General features: G+C 43.6%; 1 protein-coding gene across 6 annotated transcripts in view; it reads left to right on the top strand.

The window, feature by feature from the left end:
- APBB2 (amyloid beta precursor protein binding family B member 2) overlaps positions 1 to 18,670 on the top strand; it is a 376,132-nt gene that overhangs the window by 147,891 nt on the left and 209,571 nt on the right. For all 6 annotated transcript variants that reach the window (XM_040238101.1, XM_040238100.1, XM_040238096.1 and 3 more), the window contains exon 4: positions 3,774 to 3,893. The gene's annotated coding sequence lies outside the window, so the exon portion shown is untranslated. The remainder of the gene's footprint in view (positions 1 to 3,773; positions 3,894 to 18,670) is intronic.

The raw sequence follows: 18,670 nt of genomic DNA, 5'->3' as shown, positions 1-18,670 counted from the left end.
GGCAGAAACAGTCAGTGTTCCAGGACCGAGTTACCGAGTGATTTTTTAACAGTTCAGAAGCATGGCACAGAGTGCATACTAACAGACAAAACAATCACCTACAATTCCTTCCTTTTGGGAACTTTGTCCTTAAAGTTGTCTCCAGACAATACTACAGTGTGCTTCTTGAAATGTGTTCACTGCAATCGGTGATACCTCGGAGCTTATGTGCCGTAAAAGAAGTGAGATGATGAATAATACAAATACATGTCAGGATCAGAATTTTTAAGGAAGCGAGACTTGATTATCTCATTAGGATCTGTTGCCCCAGTGGGTTGAAGCTGAGCGGCTGGCTGTGTGAATGAGCAGTAGGAGGAAAGGCACCATGCTGTTAAGAGTAATGATGTTCTGTCCTTCTCACTGAAGGGTAACAAAGAAGGCGGATTAAAGTGGGCAATTTGTATTTCTTTGTATGCACAAAATGTTCACACCTACTTATTTTCCCTTTTAAAAGGCATATTGTTTTTCATGATTTCTGAACTCTCTTACTTACACAATATTTATTTATGAGTTCATAAAGAGTTTCTTCTGTGGAGAGGAAAGTGAGGGCGATGGAAGGTGATTTGCAGCTTGGCTCTGACATCAGGGTGGGAAAGGAAGGAATAGAAAGAGTAATTCTGTCCTCACCATTTAATTGGCCTTTTTATCTCCTGGTTGTGAGAACTCTTCACTTATGTATTGGTTTATCGATTGACTCCATATTTATGGACTGCTTGCTGTATCCCCTGTGCCCCAGGAATGCAGAGATGAACGGCACAGTCCGTAGGCATCCAGTGGCTCTGTAACCTTCTCTGTCCTGGCTGACTTTAAGGATAATCATGTGTTTATCTACAATTCTGAAATTCTGTCATCCTTCAATGATGGCCGGTAGATATGGTCATGTAACCAAAACAGACTCGTTCTGGAGCAGCCTTGGAGTTTGTGAGATCACAAAGGTTCCTTGGAGAACAGAAAAGCTACTTTATAAGGTGTTTTCCATCGCATTAGACTTTCTAATGAACCTTGCTATGCTTGGCATTGTTGGAGCTCTTTTCAAGAGCCGAGTTACTCCACCCACTTCCAGACTCGCCAGAAGCTGAGGTGGAAGTGTGGGCAAGAGACTGGAACACGGTGACATCTTAAGGGACATTTCACTAGGAAATCACAGGCAGGTGCCACTGCCAGCGCCAGCCTCCTCCTCTTGCCTTTTCTTTGAGATGCCATGACTTCATGTTAGAAGGTGTCTGAATGGAAGCATCTTAAGAAGCCTGTAGGATAGTAGGTTGTGGTTTCACTTAATGAAACTATGTGTAAATCTTTGGAAAGGTTGGCACTGAGATCAAAAATCATTTTAAGAAGAGAATTCATCTGAATCTTTTGCTCGTGTGCTGTTTCTTTTAGTACTAATAGATTCTGCCGTGGGTGTGCTGATCTTACAAATGCCCCTTCCTGTCTTGATTCGTACTGGCTATGTTTATTTACCTTAAAACAGGGTTAGACTACTTTAATTTTAGAGGATAGTCCAATACCAAGATTTTCAAGGTCTGTGGCATCAAACCATTTGTGTGTCAACTTATTCTTCGCAAAGTGCCATGACAACTCTTTTGTCTACAATGTTCACGTCATTTGGTCCATTGCCTCTAATATCCCACCAATGCTGTTACCTTCAAACTTACCATAACCAGATTTGTTTTATTTCTTTAGTCCTAATATTCTTCTAATGTCAGAGGGTTGTGGATTCTGCCTCCTCTTAAGGTCAGTTCTTTCATTTGTCTTCCTGACCCTTTTACCCACCTTCTTTGGGTCATTATCCTGTTCTTACCTCTCCCTCTTGAACTCTCACCCTTTCTCTCTCTGCTGATTCCTTTAGCTAATCAATGTACTTCCGTTAGCACCAGTCTCTTCCAACAACTGTTCATTCTCCTTTCTCTTCTCTCACTTGCTGTTATCTCTGCCTCCACCACTCACTGAAACCACCTTCAATCAAGGTGGCCCATGGCTGCTGAAGTGTCAAATCCAAAGCTGTATTTTTCGTTTCTTATCTTTAATCATCTCATTGTCTTCTGTGGTACCTCTCTGACTATCTTCTTTGATCTTTTTCACAAGGTCTTTTTCCTCTCCCCATTCTATCGTTGTGTTCTCTAGGCTTCTGAACTAATCCTCCAGTTGTCTCTCTCTATCCATATTCCTTCAGTGATCTCGCCCGCCAATCTAATTTCTGCTACTTTCTATGTAATAACCACTTTTATGTTTTGCTCAGGTTTCTTCTCCAACCTTCACATTCAAGAACATCTGGAAGTCCTCACCCAAATCTTCTACATCTCAATTTCTAATGCACCAAACAAACCCATTGTCTTCCTTAAACTTCCTTATTAAACTTGTTCACTCACTAGTATTCTTTACCTCTGTCGTCACTGTCATCCACCCACATGGAGTCAAGTACCATGTTGTTTTTCTTTTAGTGTCTGGATGTTTCAAGTACTAACTCTTCTCCCCTTTTTCCTTCCCCACCTACCTCCATGCCCTAATCTTACCTGTTCCTCTCCTACCTGACAACCAAACTGGCCCTTCTGGTCTCCTTGCCTCTGCTCTGCCCTCTGTGAATCCATCCAGAAAGTAATGTATCTGAAACTCAGATCTGATCCATCAGTGGCTCCCTGCAGCCGGTTCACAGGTTTTGAATTTGTATACAAGGTTGCGGTCTGGCTCCAGCTTCTTTCCTGGCCTTCACCCTGGAGAGTCTAGCAACACTGAATTACACTATGCAGTTTCTTACTTTGGCCTTTTCCGTTGTCCGGTCTCCCACTCCCCACTTGGCTGAGTCCTGCTCAGCCTGAGGACATGCTAGGCATCCCTTGTATTTGCAAGTCTTCCCTGCTTCTCTATTTCTGGGCTGCTTGCCATGAATCTGAGTCACTGTGTGCATCCCACTGCCCGTTGGGGATCATTTGTGTGTGTTTCTCGGTCCCAGTAGACTTTGCTTTCCTAAAAGACCGAGACAGTGTCTTATCTCTGTAGCTCTCGAGCCTAGCACAGTACTTCGCATATAGGAGGTGTCCAACGAATGATTCTTAAGTGAAAAATTGAACAGGACAGTGAATCAATTTGTCTGCCAAACTGGGCAAAAGTAATCCATGCACAGTAGTACCTTTACAAGGGGGCACGGAGTGGGGCTTCTGGGGTGCTGATAATGTTCTGGGTTTTGATCTGGTGTATTCAGTTTAAGAAAATTTATTGAGCTGTCCATGTGTGGTATGTGTCATTTTCTGTATGTTTTACGTCAATGAAAAGTTTAAAAAAATTAGATTTTTTTGTTGCTCAATACAGAAAATCTCGTCTTCTTTCAAGCTTTTCAAGTTTTTATAGGGTATGACACAGCAAAGAGCCAGGCTAGTGCTGTTCCTTGATGTGAAGGCAGAGTGCGATGAGAAAGCATCAGTGTGGGTGGGGTCGTCTGGTCTTCTCATGAGGGCCAGTGAGGGCCAGCACTGATGGACAGGCTTGTGGTCACCTGTGCTTCCGTCACACTCAGTAGAGGGACCACATGCTAATTATCAGCAAGCTCTGGGCCTTCCAGCAATGGCAGGGAGACTTCATCTTGGATGTGACCATGAATAATTCATCAACCTGGTTATCTGGAAATTTGTGGTCATCATTAGCATTTTAATGGAAAAAAATGCAATCATTATCCTAAATCTGTTTTTTTTAATTTCTGCTTTTTTTTTTCTTTTCTTTTTGTCTCCCTCCTATAACAGCTTAACCATCTCAGTCTTTCCTGAGTACTTGGAAACTGCTGGGGTCCCTGACAATGTGCTGACTGGTCGTCGCTATGGGCAGACGGTACCCAGAGGCTCACTGTCATCCAGGCAGCTCGTGTACGTATGGGATTTGTCTCTCTCTTTTTTCCCCCCTTTAATTTTCCGTGTAGAGTATGGCAGGGTACTGAACTGGTGAAGGTTTATAAGCTATACATGAGAGTATTCAGAAATGCAGGAGAATGGATTGCTCTAGGGTAAGTTTTTAATATTGAATGATGGGAAATGTTACCTAAATTAGGATTTTTATAAACCAGTGGCCCTATAAGACAGACCAGAAGTGTGTATCAGCAGTCTCTCTTTTCTGTTTCAGTGTATCCACTTACACATAGGTAGTTTTTTTTTTTTTTTTTTTTGGCTTGTTTGTTGAAGCTTTCCTTTTTCATTGCAATATATAACATTTGAAACAATAACAATGCCATAAATTAGAAATACTTCCCAGTGACTTAAAAAATACCTTTGAAATTAAAAAATTCATGGACCCAGAAGAGGTCCTCAGAGTATGTCATTGTTGAATACATGTTGGCGAGAGAGTTCCCAACTCTAATATCTTACCATTCTCCATAGGAGCAAAGTGTTGATTCCCCAGTGATGACTTACTGTGTCTCACAACAGTTCCCTTTTTCCAGTATTAGTCTTTTGGGAATGTCCACAAACGCAGCCTTTTCCTGTTTGATCCCACTCTGATTAACTTGGGAGAAACATGGTCATTGTGTATTTAATGATCTCTTATTTCTATAAAGTATAGTCTGTCTCAGACTTATTTTTTGCCCACTTTAGTCTCTAAACCTTAGGCCAGCTCTTTAGGTATTTACTTTTTTTTTTTTGCATCCTTTGGACCTCCGGAGTTTTGGCTTCAATTCAGGGATGTGTTTTGGGTAATTCCTTGGGGTGCTTGTGCTCCCCATCCTTCCGTAGTTATGTTTATTCAAAGTCACTCTTAAGCCCCATTTCCTTGTACATTTCCTTTTTTTTTGCCTTCATAGAAAAGTTAGAACCACCCTCAACCCTCCCTCCAGACAATTGCTTCTAAAATAAGCCAGGTCATTAGAAGAAGTAGCGGAAGGGAGAGCTGACAGCAGAGTGGGGGCTCAGACCAAGCACACCAGCGTTAGAGCCACTGGGTGGGAGCAGTGGCCTTTACACATCCATTTTCGTATCCTTCAAGGGCATCACTGTATTACCCTAAAATTAGCGATTTTCATAGTGAACATAATCAGAAAAAGTTTACCCTTGTGATACTGTAAAACGGAGATTGGCAAGGGGTGGCCCTTGAGTCAAATCCAGCCCATTCCTGTTTCTGTAGGGACTAACAAGGGTTTTTATATTTTTGAATGGCTGCCTGCCTAATCTCTGTTTTTTGCTTCTTGGCCCTCAGAGCCTAAAATATCTACAATTTGACCTGTTAAGAAAAAATGTTGCCTGTCTCTGGCATAGAAATATTTTGAAGGCATGTACTATGAACCATATGAAATTGTTAATATTCAGCTGTCTTTGACCTACAAAAATGCTGACTGCTTATGTGGTGGTTTAGTCACCACATCATGTCTGACTCTGTGACCCCATGGACTATAGCCCACCAGGCTCCTCTGGCCGTGGAATTCTCCAGGCAAGAATACTGAAATAGGTAACCATTCCCTTTTCCAGAGGATCTTCCCCATCCAGGGACTGAACCTGGGTCTCCTGCACTGCAGGCGGATTCTTTACCAACTGAGCCACCAGGGAAGCCCATGATTGCTTATGGTTCAGTCTAATATATTTCGAGGAAATTCTTCCTTTAAAATGGTTAAAATGTTAAAATTTGGGTTCTTGGGGCAGGGAAGAAGTGAATTACCTTAGGAAATTCACAAGTGTTGACCTGCTCATTTGGGCCAAGCCCAAGAGAGTGTGAGCAAGGCCTCAAGGGCCATCAGTACTGCTCGCCTGCCCTGGCTGTCCTGCCCTTCCTTCTCTCCCACTCACAGTGTGGCCATTTCCTCCCTTTCTTAAGAAATTGCCATTTTAAAAGTTTCAACAGTAATAGGCACATACGATTATTTCTTTTGGCCTTCTCTCCTTGACTTCCTCTATTCTCAGCGATGAAAGACATGGATTTTGTTTGTTCTTCTACCCTGTGCCACTCTCTGCGTCGTGAATTTACTAGAAATTCTTCGCTTCAAGTGGGATATGCTTTGGAAAGTTCATATTATCATCCTCATTTCACAGATGAGAAAACTGAGGCTTGTAGCAGCAGAGTAACTTGGCAGTGCAGAGTTGCAGTTTGAGCCTAGACTCACTGCCTTCTGCTTGTGCTCTTTCCTCCCGCCAGACTTTCTAGTGACCTGGTCATCACTTGGGTGATCACTTATTTAGATATTGTGCACTTATCTGTTCTCCACGCCATTTCTTTCAGTAATATGGTCTTAGAAGCCTAAAAGATTCAGCATCAAATGATGCGATATCTGTCTCAGATCTCCTTTTTTTTATCCATTATTTGAACCCAGTAACTACAGGTAATCTGAAGGCCCTAAGAGAGAACTTCATATAGAAAGAGTATAATAATATAGAAACAGTGCTTTAAAAATCATGCAAGTAATATATGTTTAATATAGAAATTTTTAATTTAATTTTTATTTTATATTGGAAGATAGTTGTTCTACAGTGTTGTGTTAGATTCTGGTGTACAGCAAAGTGAATCAGTTATACATATACATAAATCCATTCTTTTTCAGATTCTTTTCCCATGTAGGTAATTACAGAACATTGCATAGAGTTCCCTGTGCTCTACAGTATTATCTATTTTATATATAGTAGCGTGTTTGTACGGAGAAGGCAATGGCACCCCACTCCAGTACTCTTGCCTGGAAAATCCCATGGACAGAGGAGCCTGGTAGGCTGTAGTCCATGGCGTCGCTGAGGGTAGGACACGACTGAGTGACTTCACTTTCACTTTTCCCTTTCCTGCATTGGAGAAGGAAATGGCAACCCGCTCCAGTGTTCTTACCTGGAGAATCCCAGGGACAGGGGAGCCTGGTGGGCTGCCGTCTATGGGGTCGCACAGAGTTGGACACGACTGAAGTGACTTAGCAGCAGCATGTTTGTATTGATTATTTTATATATAGTAGTGTGTATGTGTTAATCCCAAATTCCTAATTTATCCCTCCCCTGCATCTTTCCCCTTTGGTAACTATAAGTTTTTTTTCTAAGTCTATGAGTCTGTTATTGTTTTGTAAATAAGTTCATTCGTACCAAATTTTTAGGTTCCACATATGTGATATATGACGTTTGTCTTTGTCTGTCTGACTAACTTCACTTGGCATGATAGGTTCATCCATGTTGTTGCAAATGGCATTGTTTCATTCTTTTTTTATAGCTGAGTAATGTATGGGTGCTTCAGTTCAGTTCAGTTGCTCAGCCGTGTCCGACCCCTTGAATTGCAGCACGCCAGGCCTCCCTGTCCATCACCAACTCCCGGAGTTCACTCAAACTCAGGTCCATAGAGTTGGTGATGCCATCCAGCCATCTCATCCTCTGTCGTCCCCTTCTCCTCCTGCCTCCAATCCCTTCCAGCATCAGGGTCTTTTCCAATGAGTCAACTCTTCTCATGAGGTGGCCAAAGTACTGGCGTTTTCAGTTTTAGCATCATTCCTTCCAAAGAACACCCAGGACCAATCTCCTTTAGAATGGACTGGTTGGATCTCATTCAGTTCAGTTCAGTTCAGTCGCTCAGTCGTGTCCAACTGTTTGTGACCCCATGAATCGCTTAGTTGTGTCCAAATCTTTGTGACCCTGTGAATTGCAGCCCACCAGACTCCTCTGTCCATGGAAGTTTCCAGGCAAGAATACTGGAGTAGGTTGCCATTTCCTTCTCCAGGGATCTTCTCAACCCAGTGATTGAACCCCCACCTCTTGTAACTCTTGCATTGGTAGGCAGATTCTTTGCCATTTCACCACCTGGGAAGCTCGGGGCTGAGTAATATTCCATTGTATATACACATCATGTCTTCTTTAGCCATTCCTGTGTTGATGGACATTTAGGTTGTTTCCATGTTTTGGCTATTGTAAATAGTTCTGCAGTGAACTTTGGGGTGCATGTATCTTTTAGAATTAGGGTTTTCTCTAGATATATGCCCTGAAGTGGGATTGCTGGATCATATAGTAACTCTGCTGCTGCTGCTACTGCTGCTAAGTCGCTTCAGTCATGTCCGACTCTCTGCAACCCCATAGACAGCAGCCCACCAGGCTCCCCCATCCCTGGGATTCTCTAGGCAAGAATACTGGAGTGGGTTACCATTTCCTTCTCCAGATAGTAACTCTAGTAGCCTTTAAGTCTTCAAAGCTTCAGCTTTCTCCACTGACTCTGATTTCCATTTTCAGTTCCGGCCCAGGGATTTATTTCTCATGATTTTGACTTGTTTTCTTTGTATTTAAAAAGTTGTTAGATCTTACTCAGTTTTTTCATGTATTTGAAATAGGCAGTCTTTTTTGTCATCTTTGCTTACCATATTGACTATAAACTTTACCGCTGCAGTCTGATTAAAGGATTTTTAAGCCTTTTGAATCATCTGATTATAACCCCTATTTCCTTAGAACTTTAAATAGAAATAGAAGTTAAATAAATATTACTTAAGTGGATGGGTGTTCTGCAGATCCTTTTACTGAGTTGCCTTGTATCTGAGTAACCACACTTGTGTAGTTTAGTGGATTGCAGTCTCAATGATGGACACCTCATTCTTCGTGGAATACCACTTTCAGTGCACAGCTCGAAATCGGTAGGTTAGGCTATAGACTGTCAGATGTTATGTGAACCGAAGCTGTGAAATTGTTTTATGAGGCCTGTCTCTTAGCAGTATTTTTAGATTATTCATAAATATGGAAACATATTTCATGTCCTAGTAAGTAAGGTTCTATCTTGACTTTACGAGTAATAAAGAAAGGTTACTTCTATATATTTATCTTTCTCTGAAGAAGAATTGTCCAAAGTTCAGTCGTCCAAGTTAAAATCTCTGCTTTGTAAGTGTTTTTCTTTTTTTAAAATCCTTCTCTAATCTGTTTCATCCGAGCTAGAGATTTGAGGTCTTGTTTTGTTGTCATAAAAAAAAAAAAAATTCTCCTTTTATAAGGATGCTGTGATCTAGTGCTTTCCTCTGCAGGAACAGGGAGAAGGGAACGAGGTAGCCTCATGTCAGGTCTTCAGTGGTAGGAGTCAACATCCTGGAAGGAAGCCCGCTTGATGTCTGTGTTGGTTGCAGAAGGAGACTCTGAAAAACATGGTAGAATAGTTCTTGGAGAGCTGAGTGTGCATCCCATTTCTCTTTCCAAACACTAGCTTTCTTGCTGCAAGGCAACCTGTTGGTAGAGTGTAGTGAGTACCTGTATGTCTAGGATAACTGTAGGGGTTCTGAGCAGCCTTTTCCTCATACCCCATGTAAAGAGGATTGGGTTGGTGGGGATGGATAGCCTTATGGATACGTGGGCAGGCTTTGACTCAGGGAGAGAGAAGGAGGCTGTGTTATCCTTGGGGAGGTGGCCACAGTACTTTCTGCTAGGGGAGTAACTGGGCGAAAGTGTCCCAGCCAGACTGGGGGCATTAAGACCTATCTTCTGGGAGCCTCTGGAAAGGAAAGAGAAAGAAGCAACTTTATGGGGGTAATTTTGAAGCCAAAGCAAATAGAATTGTTTTTCCAGGTTTCTTGGACATTTGCTCATTTATGCAAATTTGAAATTGTTATTTGGGGAAGTGAACTTGGGTGAGCTGAATGAAGGTCATGAAAACCATTGCAGAATGAAACCCATAGAATTCTGAAAGGAATGACTTGGTATATATCAGACTCACGAGATAGGTCAGTTTGTTGTTAGCATCTGTACCTTCTAGTCCTTCCTTGTATGAGAATGTGGATGGATGGATGGATAGATAGATAATAGAGTATATAAAAATAGGAACTAGCAAGCTATTTGAATAGTCTGTTAAGAATGTTTTGTTAAAGCTATATTTAGACTTTTTAGTCATTTTCTCTCTCTCAGTTTTATGGAAAATACTTAAATCCATGGGCTTACTCTTGATTTCTCCTTTGAGTTCTTTCTTGGGACTGTCCAATTATGGGGAAAAAACGGTTGATCCCTATCTCTTAGAATACAAGAACATTCCTCAAAAAGCTTAAGTTATATATTGCTCATTTGGAGTTTGATACCAATAAATCCACCATGACTTGGCTAAATCATGCATACCTGCTACCATCTTATCCATGTGACTGGGGCTTGGTTAGGGGTAAAGAGGATTTCCTGAACATCAGAAGACAGACAATTTTTTTTTTTTTGAAGTCACTGTTTTTCACACTGAAGGGTCCAATTTAAGCAAAACTTTAGTCACTCAGTTATGTCCAACTCTTTGCAGCCCCATGGACTGTAGGCTCCTAGGTTCCTCTGTCCATGGGATTCATCATGCAAGTATACTGGAGTGGGTAGCCATTTACTTCTCCAGGGAATCTTCCAGACCCAAGGATGGAACCTGGGTCTCCTGCATTGCAGGCAGATTCTTTAGCATCTGAGTCACCAAAATAGACTTCTCTTTTTTTTTTTTTTTTTCGTGGTTGAGTGACAGAGTGGAGTTAAGGCTGGACAGGTGATCAGAGCCAGTCAACAGATGCATTGATGCTACACTTGTTATCCTCGTAATGCTGTGCTGGTTTTCTGGAGGATTGAGAAGAGTTACATATGGTCCTTAAACAGTTGATGTTTTCATAGGTAGACATGACTAAAGGTAGTAACTGCATCAGGTAGACTCAAATTGTGTGATATAGCAATTTAGAGGAGAGGAAGGCTAGTAAAAATATATGTAATCAGTGAAGTTCAAGATCTAAAAATCAAATGTAGAGAACATCTTTCTCCAGTCAGACACAGAGGTTGGGAATAGGTCTGATTCTGATCATGTAGATAGCAGAGCAGCTATGGGATTGTAGGTGCCATGGGTGGTATTTGAAGGGCACGTGAAATGGGATATCATGGAAGGAACTCATGGATAGTGGAGTCACACAGTATGGGTCCATTGGAGTGCATAGCCTAGTGAGAACAAAGCATGTTCATAATCATGCCTATTTTTGTTATTATTAATGACTGACACACACATAGCCAGACACTATTCTGAGCACTTCAGGTGTGTTCTTGTAATCCTCCAAGTCTCTGTGACATGGATGGTACTGTTATCACTCAGTTACAGACAAGGATACTGAGGCAGAGATGAGATAAGTAACTTATTTAAGGTTACATAGTAAGTGATGTAGTTGGTATTTGAACCCCAGAGTCAGGCTCCTGGGTGTGTGCTCTTAACCACTGTGCTGCCTGCCCCAGTCAATGTGAGAGTAGCAAAGGGTTACAAGCAAGAGATGTTACTGGTGAGAGAGAGAATTCCAGGGTCCAGATTGCAGAGGAACAGGTTCTGAGGATGCAGTGTCTCTTTGGTGGGCACATGGAGGTGTTGGGCTTCCCTGGTGGCTCAGCGGTAAAGAATCCACCAACTAAAGCAGGAGTTGTGTTTGATCCCTGGGTCAGGAAGATCTCCTGGAGAAGGGAATGGCAACCCACTCCGGTATTGCCTGGAATATCCCATGAACAGAGGAGCCTGGTGGGCTACAGTCCGTGGGGTCGCAAAGGATCAGACATGACTTAGCGACTAAACCACCACCTGAAGTGTTAGCGATGCAGACAGGAGTTAGAGGTCAGCCGCATCAGCCCGTCCTGGAAGCAGGGGGCAGAAGCAGTGGTCTGGAGCACTTGCTGGATGCTGGGCTCTGAGGCCACAGCCCTGAATAAGGTGGGTAAGGGCACCGCTCCCTGGGAACTTTCATTCATCCCGGTGATGGAGACAGCTCCTGACAGGGAGCATGATTATAGACTGTGGAATGTGCTGTGGAGGAGTCAATAGCATGATGGAGAGTTAGTGACACAGAGTGACATAGGGAAAGATGTCCCTGGAGAAGTGGCATTTGATCTGTGATCTGAAGGAGGGGACGAGCCTAGCCACATGGATAATGAGAAAAGCCCAGTGCAGGCTGTGGGAGTATGGACAGTTCAAGGGGTGAAGACAGAGCCTGCGTGGCCCAGCATAGGGGCGTGGTGGGGCTTGGTGGGGCATGAGGATGGGGAAGGAGGCAGGGCTAAGACAGACTCAAGGGCCTTGGTGAGGGGTTTAGATCATTTTCTCAGAGCAGTGGGAACCCACTGAACATTAAATCGATGGGTGGCCTGGTCCTGTGGGAGATCCAGGGCGGGTAAATAGATGCACCTGTTTGAGCAGGCGGGGGAAGCGGGGAGGCTGAGAGCAGAGGGGAAGTGAGGTGGGGAAAGAACATTTAGAATGCTTTTCTCTCATCTGGTACCTTGAACGTTTGAGCTGCAGCTAATATGGCTTTTCTGGCTAGGGGAAGATGAACCCCACCTGAGATAAAGCTTTTTAGTGTTCGGGTTGTGATCAGGCTTCACAACAGCAAGACTTGATGGCTACATTTTAGCCTTTTCACTGCCAATTTATACCTATTTACATATAGGGAGAAATTCTAGAGCATACAAACCTAAAGATGAGACAGTGTTTGTTTGTTTGCTTTTATATAGGCCTTGAATTTATAAAATTCAAATTTACCTTATATGTAGTAGATGCTTTTGGTGTGGGGAACAGAAGACACTTTGGAAATATTGTAATTAATTACGTTCTCTAGTCCATGAATGACTTTCTTATTTCTGGGATGGAGACTCAAAATGGAGACGTAATTAATTGCTCATCACTCAGTACCTGTATCCTGCTCCATTGTCACTGTTAGAACCTGGATTTAATTCAGGGTGGTGTGGTGATCAGCCTCAGACACATGCCAGTTCTGACCCCTCACTTCTGAGCATTCCTCGTAGCCAGTGTGGCCGTGTGACCTAGTCCTGGTCAATGGGACCTGAGAATTATTCCACTGGGATGGGGATGGGATTTTTGAGACTTACTGTTCTGCTGAAACCTGACAGGTGAGCCTGTCCGTACCATCCCTTGTTTTCCTCTGCTTTCTGCCTCAAGTGCTGATAAGACGTGTGAGTGTGAGTGCACAGCAACCCTTGTGTCACCACACGGTAACAAGCAGAAAGGAAAAGCCAAGAGCTTCACAAAGATACCTGCCCTGACATTGTTCTTGTCGAACCAGCACAAGCAGCCCTGAGCCCACCCACCACTTCCGGTTTGTTGAATCCAATGTTTGTTAGGTTTCTGATACTTGAAGGTGAACTCAATGCTGACTGAAGCAAATATGAAGATGTGGTGTTATAAGCTTTGTCCCATGCTCTGTGACAGCTATATAACGCCCCCTTGATATTCAGTATGACCTTTAGCCTATGGGAAAACAGTTTCTGAAAAGGAAATTTTAACTTCTATTAAAAGTTTGAAAGTGATGAGTTGTGGCCTTAGAAATATAATTTTCAAAATAAATGAACTTGTCTGTGTGAACCTGCTGTAGCAGGTATCACGGAGCCGTACTTCATGGCCAGTATCTTCCTTATGGTCTTTTTTATGATGCTCTTACTCAGTGCTCTGGTGAACTACATTGTGTGTATTTATGGCTTTGTAGGAAACGATAATAGTGCTAGAGGTAATAGCATAAATAGTCTGATTTCTTAAAAATGTGAAGCTCCAACAGGCTTTATTGGATTTCAGGGTAATGGTCTTATTAAATTTTCTGCTTCTTTTCAAACTTTTTTATGGCTAAGTTCCACCCTGGTGGTTTCAAGAAATTTGGGGGCTGTTCTGTATTTTTATGGGGGGGGAACACTCTGGAATTTTCGATTGCTGAATTGAAGGATAGAGGAAATAATTTGGATTTTGTTTTTAACTATCTTGGCCTTTGGGTGTAGCACATTTTTTTCCATGGGGAAAATAGAAATAGCCCTCTGGTATGCATCATGGAGAATAATATAAGGTGTAAAATGAAATTGTATTCTAAGCAGTTAGGAAAAAAGGGACTATAAGTCATAGGGTCGTCAAATTATAACAGGAAAGGAATTTTAGACATCATCTAATAAAATCCCACTTTTTTCATAACCTTAGAACTTGACCTATAACAATTAGTCATTCATTTAAAAAATAATAATACATGTGGTTACCTTGTACACCCTCTTCTTTAATGAAAGATTTCCCCAAAGAAACAAGGAAGCATTGTTTGTGTAATCCAAGGGCCTTCAGAAGAAGGGTTTCTAAGCCATCTATTCTGACTTCTTCATTTTACAGATAGGAAACTGAAGCCCAGAGAGGACGAAGGTTGTTTCTTTCAGGTGGACTAGAAAGGATTAAAAACTCTTGGGCAGGTAGGCTCAGGACCATGAAACTTTCTAGACTCTAACATCTTCAGTGGTGTATGTTGGAATCCAGATGGCAGAGAGATGACCTTGTGAGTTTGCTTTTGGGCTCATCCTTAAGTGCTGGTGAGGGCTTGACAGGCACTGGTGGGAGGCAGGGAGTCCCAGGCAGAGCACTGGGAGGAGCCTGGGGGTGGGATGATTTCAGGCAGTTCAGGAAAGAGTGCAGAGTCCATTCTGGCAGCCCTTTGGGGCCAGGCGGTAGAGGAGATCAGGGACAGGTTAAGGCCAGTTTGGGCCAGTGCATGGAGTACCTCAAGAGCCCATCAGTGGAGTGGGGATTGTATTTGGGAGCCAGTGGGGTGCTCTTAAAATAATACTGATGATGATGATACCTAACACTGGCATAGCCCTGACTCTACCATGAGCATTCTGAGTACTTCACCTGCCCTCACCTGTTTAATTCCCACTAGAAGCCTTTGATATAGGCACTCTCATCTCCATTTTACACTTGAGGAAACCGAGGCACTGGGAGGTTAGATGACTTAATCCAAAGAGACACTGATGGGAGGATGTGATGGAGACAGGATTCAAACCCATGTCTGGCCCTAGAGTCCTACTTTTAATCTCTGGGAGTGTGGTCTGGTGGTGATAAAGGAGATGAATTCTCTTCAGAAGATGGATCTGTAGCAGGGGGCAGGAGGACTGGAATGAGGGCAGAAGGGCGATCAGGAGATGATTGAAGGCTTCCAGGAGAGTAATAAAAGCTTGACGTGGAAATGAAAGGAGAATTCCAGGAGCTTCCGAGATGGATCGGTGGCGCCAGGTCCCCAGTTGCAGATGGGGGCTGGGGAGGGACAGCCACAGATGACTGAGATATTGCTTGTCTGTCTGCCTAACCGGATCAGGGAGATTGGGAAGCAGATTTGATGGGAAGGTGATGATTTATTTGTGCAGAGCCCTCTTCTCTCACTGGTAAAACTGTCTGGGGAAAAAGATCCATGTTAGTGTGTCCAAACAAATTTCAGAGTTTATGTACCCTCCCAAGGTCATCTGTATTAGCCTGGTTTTGGGTTCACAGTAGGTCTAAGCAGTTATTTTTATTTCACTTTGTGACCTTCACAGTTCTGAGGCTGCTTGTCCTCTTCCCAGCGTAATAATATTGGGTGGGAGAACAGGAGAGATGATGGGTGGGGGTCACCTTTGTTTCAGCTTCCCCAGAAGTGATCTTTGCCTTCCGCTTTCCTGTCTAGGTTTTGATGGGAGGGCGGGTCACGGCTGGAGATGGAGGAGGTGGTGGTGTTCCTTTGTGAATGGGCATCCGGTGTTGGGAGGAACGCCCTGTTCTGGTCTCCGTCCATAGGTCAGGGCTGAGAGCAGTGTTCTTTCCTCCTCCTTTCTGAGAAAGGCCATCGTGGCCAGGCAGGTCTTCTCTGAGACCTCTAACTGCAGGTCCCAGCTGAAGGCCTTCTGGGGACAGCAGTTGTTGAAAGATTGGTAGCTGATACCCTTGTAGGAAAAAAAAAATCCTGAAGTGGATGAAAGAACACGGCAGTTGCCATTTGGGTTTCTGTTTCATCACCGTTTGTGCAGTTTGGGGCGTTTTCTTCTCCTTTTCTTCGTCTTCTCCCTCCCTCTCTTCCTTCTTCTTTCCTTCCCTCTATCATTCCTTCTCCCTCCCTCCTTCTTCTTTCCCCTTCTAATCAAAGGAGTTGCTAATTGTGCTGGGTCAGTAAGTGTGATTGGCATCTATTGTATTTGATTTTGGTTTTCCATCTTGATTTCCCAGGGAAAGGTAACCCTGGCAAGTCAGATAAGCATTGGTTGTATGTGGAATTTATACAGTGTGCACTGTTCAGGGTCTGGCTGTAAGGGGAAGATGAAGGGACCAGAAGACTGGGCTGTCCCTGTCCTCAAGCCCCTTAAAAACCTTAGAAAGGCAGGATGCATATGTGAGTTCAAAGTCCGGTCTAGGCATTCATGAAAAGTCCATGCATAGGTTCTCTTGTCTCTCATCTGTAACATGTAGGAGGTAATATTTGTATCAAAAGGGTGTTGTGATGCACAAATGGAACAGCCTTTCTGAATGCTGAGCTCCTCTCTTATCTCTCTGTTCTCATCCAATTAAAGTTCTCTGGATTGTACCTTAGAATGATCCCAGATATGCTGGAGGGAGACGAGGGAATCTAAGTATTATGTTAAACTGCTTTGTGCATGTTTATTTCATTTCTGTCTAGTAACCATGTTTTTACTCTTCTTATTTTCAAGATGAGATAGCTGAAGGTCAGAGAGATTATAAACAAAGTAGCATCACTGCCTGCTTCAGATGTGACCTGGAGCACTTATTCAGTATTTTACTGCCTGTTACCTCATCTATGGGCTTCCCAGGTGGCGCTAGTGGTGAAGAACCCACCTGCCAGTTCAGGAAACATAAGAGACATAGGTTCAGTCCCTCAGTGGGGAAGATTCCCTGGAGCAGGGCACGGCAACCCACTCCAGTATTTTTGCCTGGAGAATGCCATGGACAGAGGAGCCTGGTGGGCTACAGTCCATGGGGTCGCAAAGAACTGGACACGATTGAAGCAACTTAGCACACACACATGCTCCTCATCTGTAAAATGGGGGTGATGACAATTTCCTCCTCACTGTGTGGTTTTAAGGATTTAAGTGGTTAATATATTTGTCTTAAAACAATACCTGGTGAATAGTCAATGTGATAAAAGTATTAGAAATTACTCAGGTTCCAAATCTCTTCTAAGCCTGGTGAAATCAAGGTTGATTCATATGCATTATGTGTTGAAATGGGATTAAATTACAGTTTTTTAAATGTAGAGCAGATTTGGTTTTCATGGAGAGAGATTGGGGAAATGATGCTAGAACCATCAGGAAAAGTCCAAAGGAGAGATGGGGAAGGATTTCAAGAATTCAGAGAGAGAGCTCCAGAGATCATGAAGAGATGGGTCAGGAGGAAAGCTCTGTGTTGCTTCTGTTTTGTGGTAAAAGGAGCCATTTCTTAATGGTTTGGTTAAGACACTCACCTTACCCTGGAACCAGCAGGTGAGTGATCAATAAACTCTGTAAATGGGACCTTTGGAGTCGCTGCTTTACCAGCTTCCTCTTTCTTTTCACTTCCTGGAAGAGGCAGTAAATAGACTGTTAAGCTAGGGATTCTGCGGTCAGTAGATCAGGCTTGGAGCCTGAGGGCTGTAGCTTATTAGCTATGTGGTGTTTTGCAAGATTCCTAACCTTGGTGTAGCTCCATGTCCTACTTTCAAAAAGAGGAGAATATTGGTATTTCTACCTCCTAGGGCTTGTGAGTCTGAGAACAGTAGTGCATGGTGTGAATGTGTAGCTCAGAGGAGGCCTTCAACAATTGCTGGTTACTTAATGTTGCTGCTGCTGCTAAGTCACTTCAGTCATGTCCGATTCTGTGCGACCCCATAGACAGCAGCCCACCAGGCTCCCCCTGTCCCTGGGATTCTCCAGGCAAGAATACTGGAGTGGGTTGCCATTTCCTTCTCCAATGCAGGACAGTGAAAAGTGAAAGTGAAGTCGCTCAATCGTGCCCCACTCTTAGCGACTCCATGGACTGCAGCCTACCAGGCTCCTCCGTCCATGGGATTTTCCGGACAAGAGTACTGGAGTGGGTTGCCATTGCCTCCTTGGAGCTTTGGTTAGAAATTCGGGCTCAGTAGGCAAACCATCCAACCAGTCCATTCTGAAGGAGATCAGCCCTGGGATTTCTTTGGAAGGGCTGATGCTGAAGCTGAAACTCCAGTACTCTGGCCACCTCATGCGAAGAGCTGACTGATTGGAAAAGACTCTGATGCTGGGAGGGATTGGAGGCAGGAGGAGAAGGGGACAACAGAGGATGAGATGGCTGGATGGCATCACTGACTCGATGGACGTGAGTCTGAGTGAACTCTGGGAGTTGGTGATGGACAGGGAGGCCTGGCGTGCTGCGATTCATGGGGTCGCAAAGAGTCGGATACGACTAAGCGACTGAACTGAACTGAGGCAAACCATAGATGGTGACATTTAGGGGCACAGCCTGTTCTAGATGAACCCCAGCCAAAACCATAGAAGACCTTGGCTCTTATCACTCTCAGTCAAGAATCTGACATGGAATCTTGAGTTGCCTTTGGGATATACTTTTATCTGCCTCTCCTTTCCCTCAAAAAAGTATCTTTGAGCTTAGAGGAGAACACAAATGGACACAGTCTCTTCTGCTGGGTTCAAAATACCTGACCCTCATTTCCCTTCTGCTGATTTTGGTGTGTTGTTGTTGTTGATGTTGCACTGGGTCTTTGTTGCTGCATAAGTTGTGGCAGGTGGGGGCTACTCTAGTTCCAGTGTGTGGGCCCCTCACTGTGGTGGCTTCTCTTGTCCTGGAGCATGCGCTGTAGGTCTCACGGGCTCAGTAGCTGCAGCTCTCAGGCTCTAGAGCACACGCTCAGTAGTTGTGGCGTATGGGCTTAGTTGCTCCACAGCTTGTGAAATCTTCCCAGACCAGGGATCAAACCCATGTCCCCTGCATT

Source organism: Oryx dammah, unplaced genomic scaffold (assembly GCF_014754425.2).
Source record: "Oryx dammah isolate SB20612 unplaced genomic scaffold, SCBI_Odam_1.1 HiC_scaffold_3, whole genome shotgun sequence".
NCBI lineage: Eukaryota > Metazoa > Chordata > Mammalia > Artiodactyla > Bovidae > Oryx > Oryx dammah.
The sequence above is the reverse complement of the archived record's forward strand: the minus strand, read 5'-3'. Positions and strand labels throughout refer to the sequence as shown.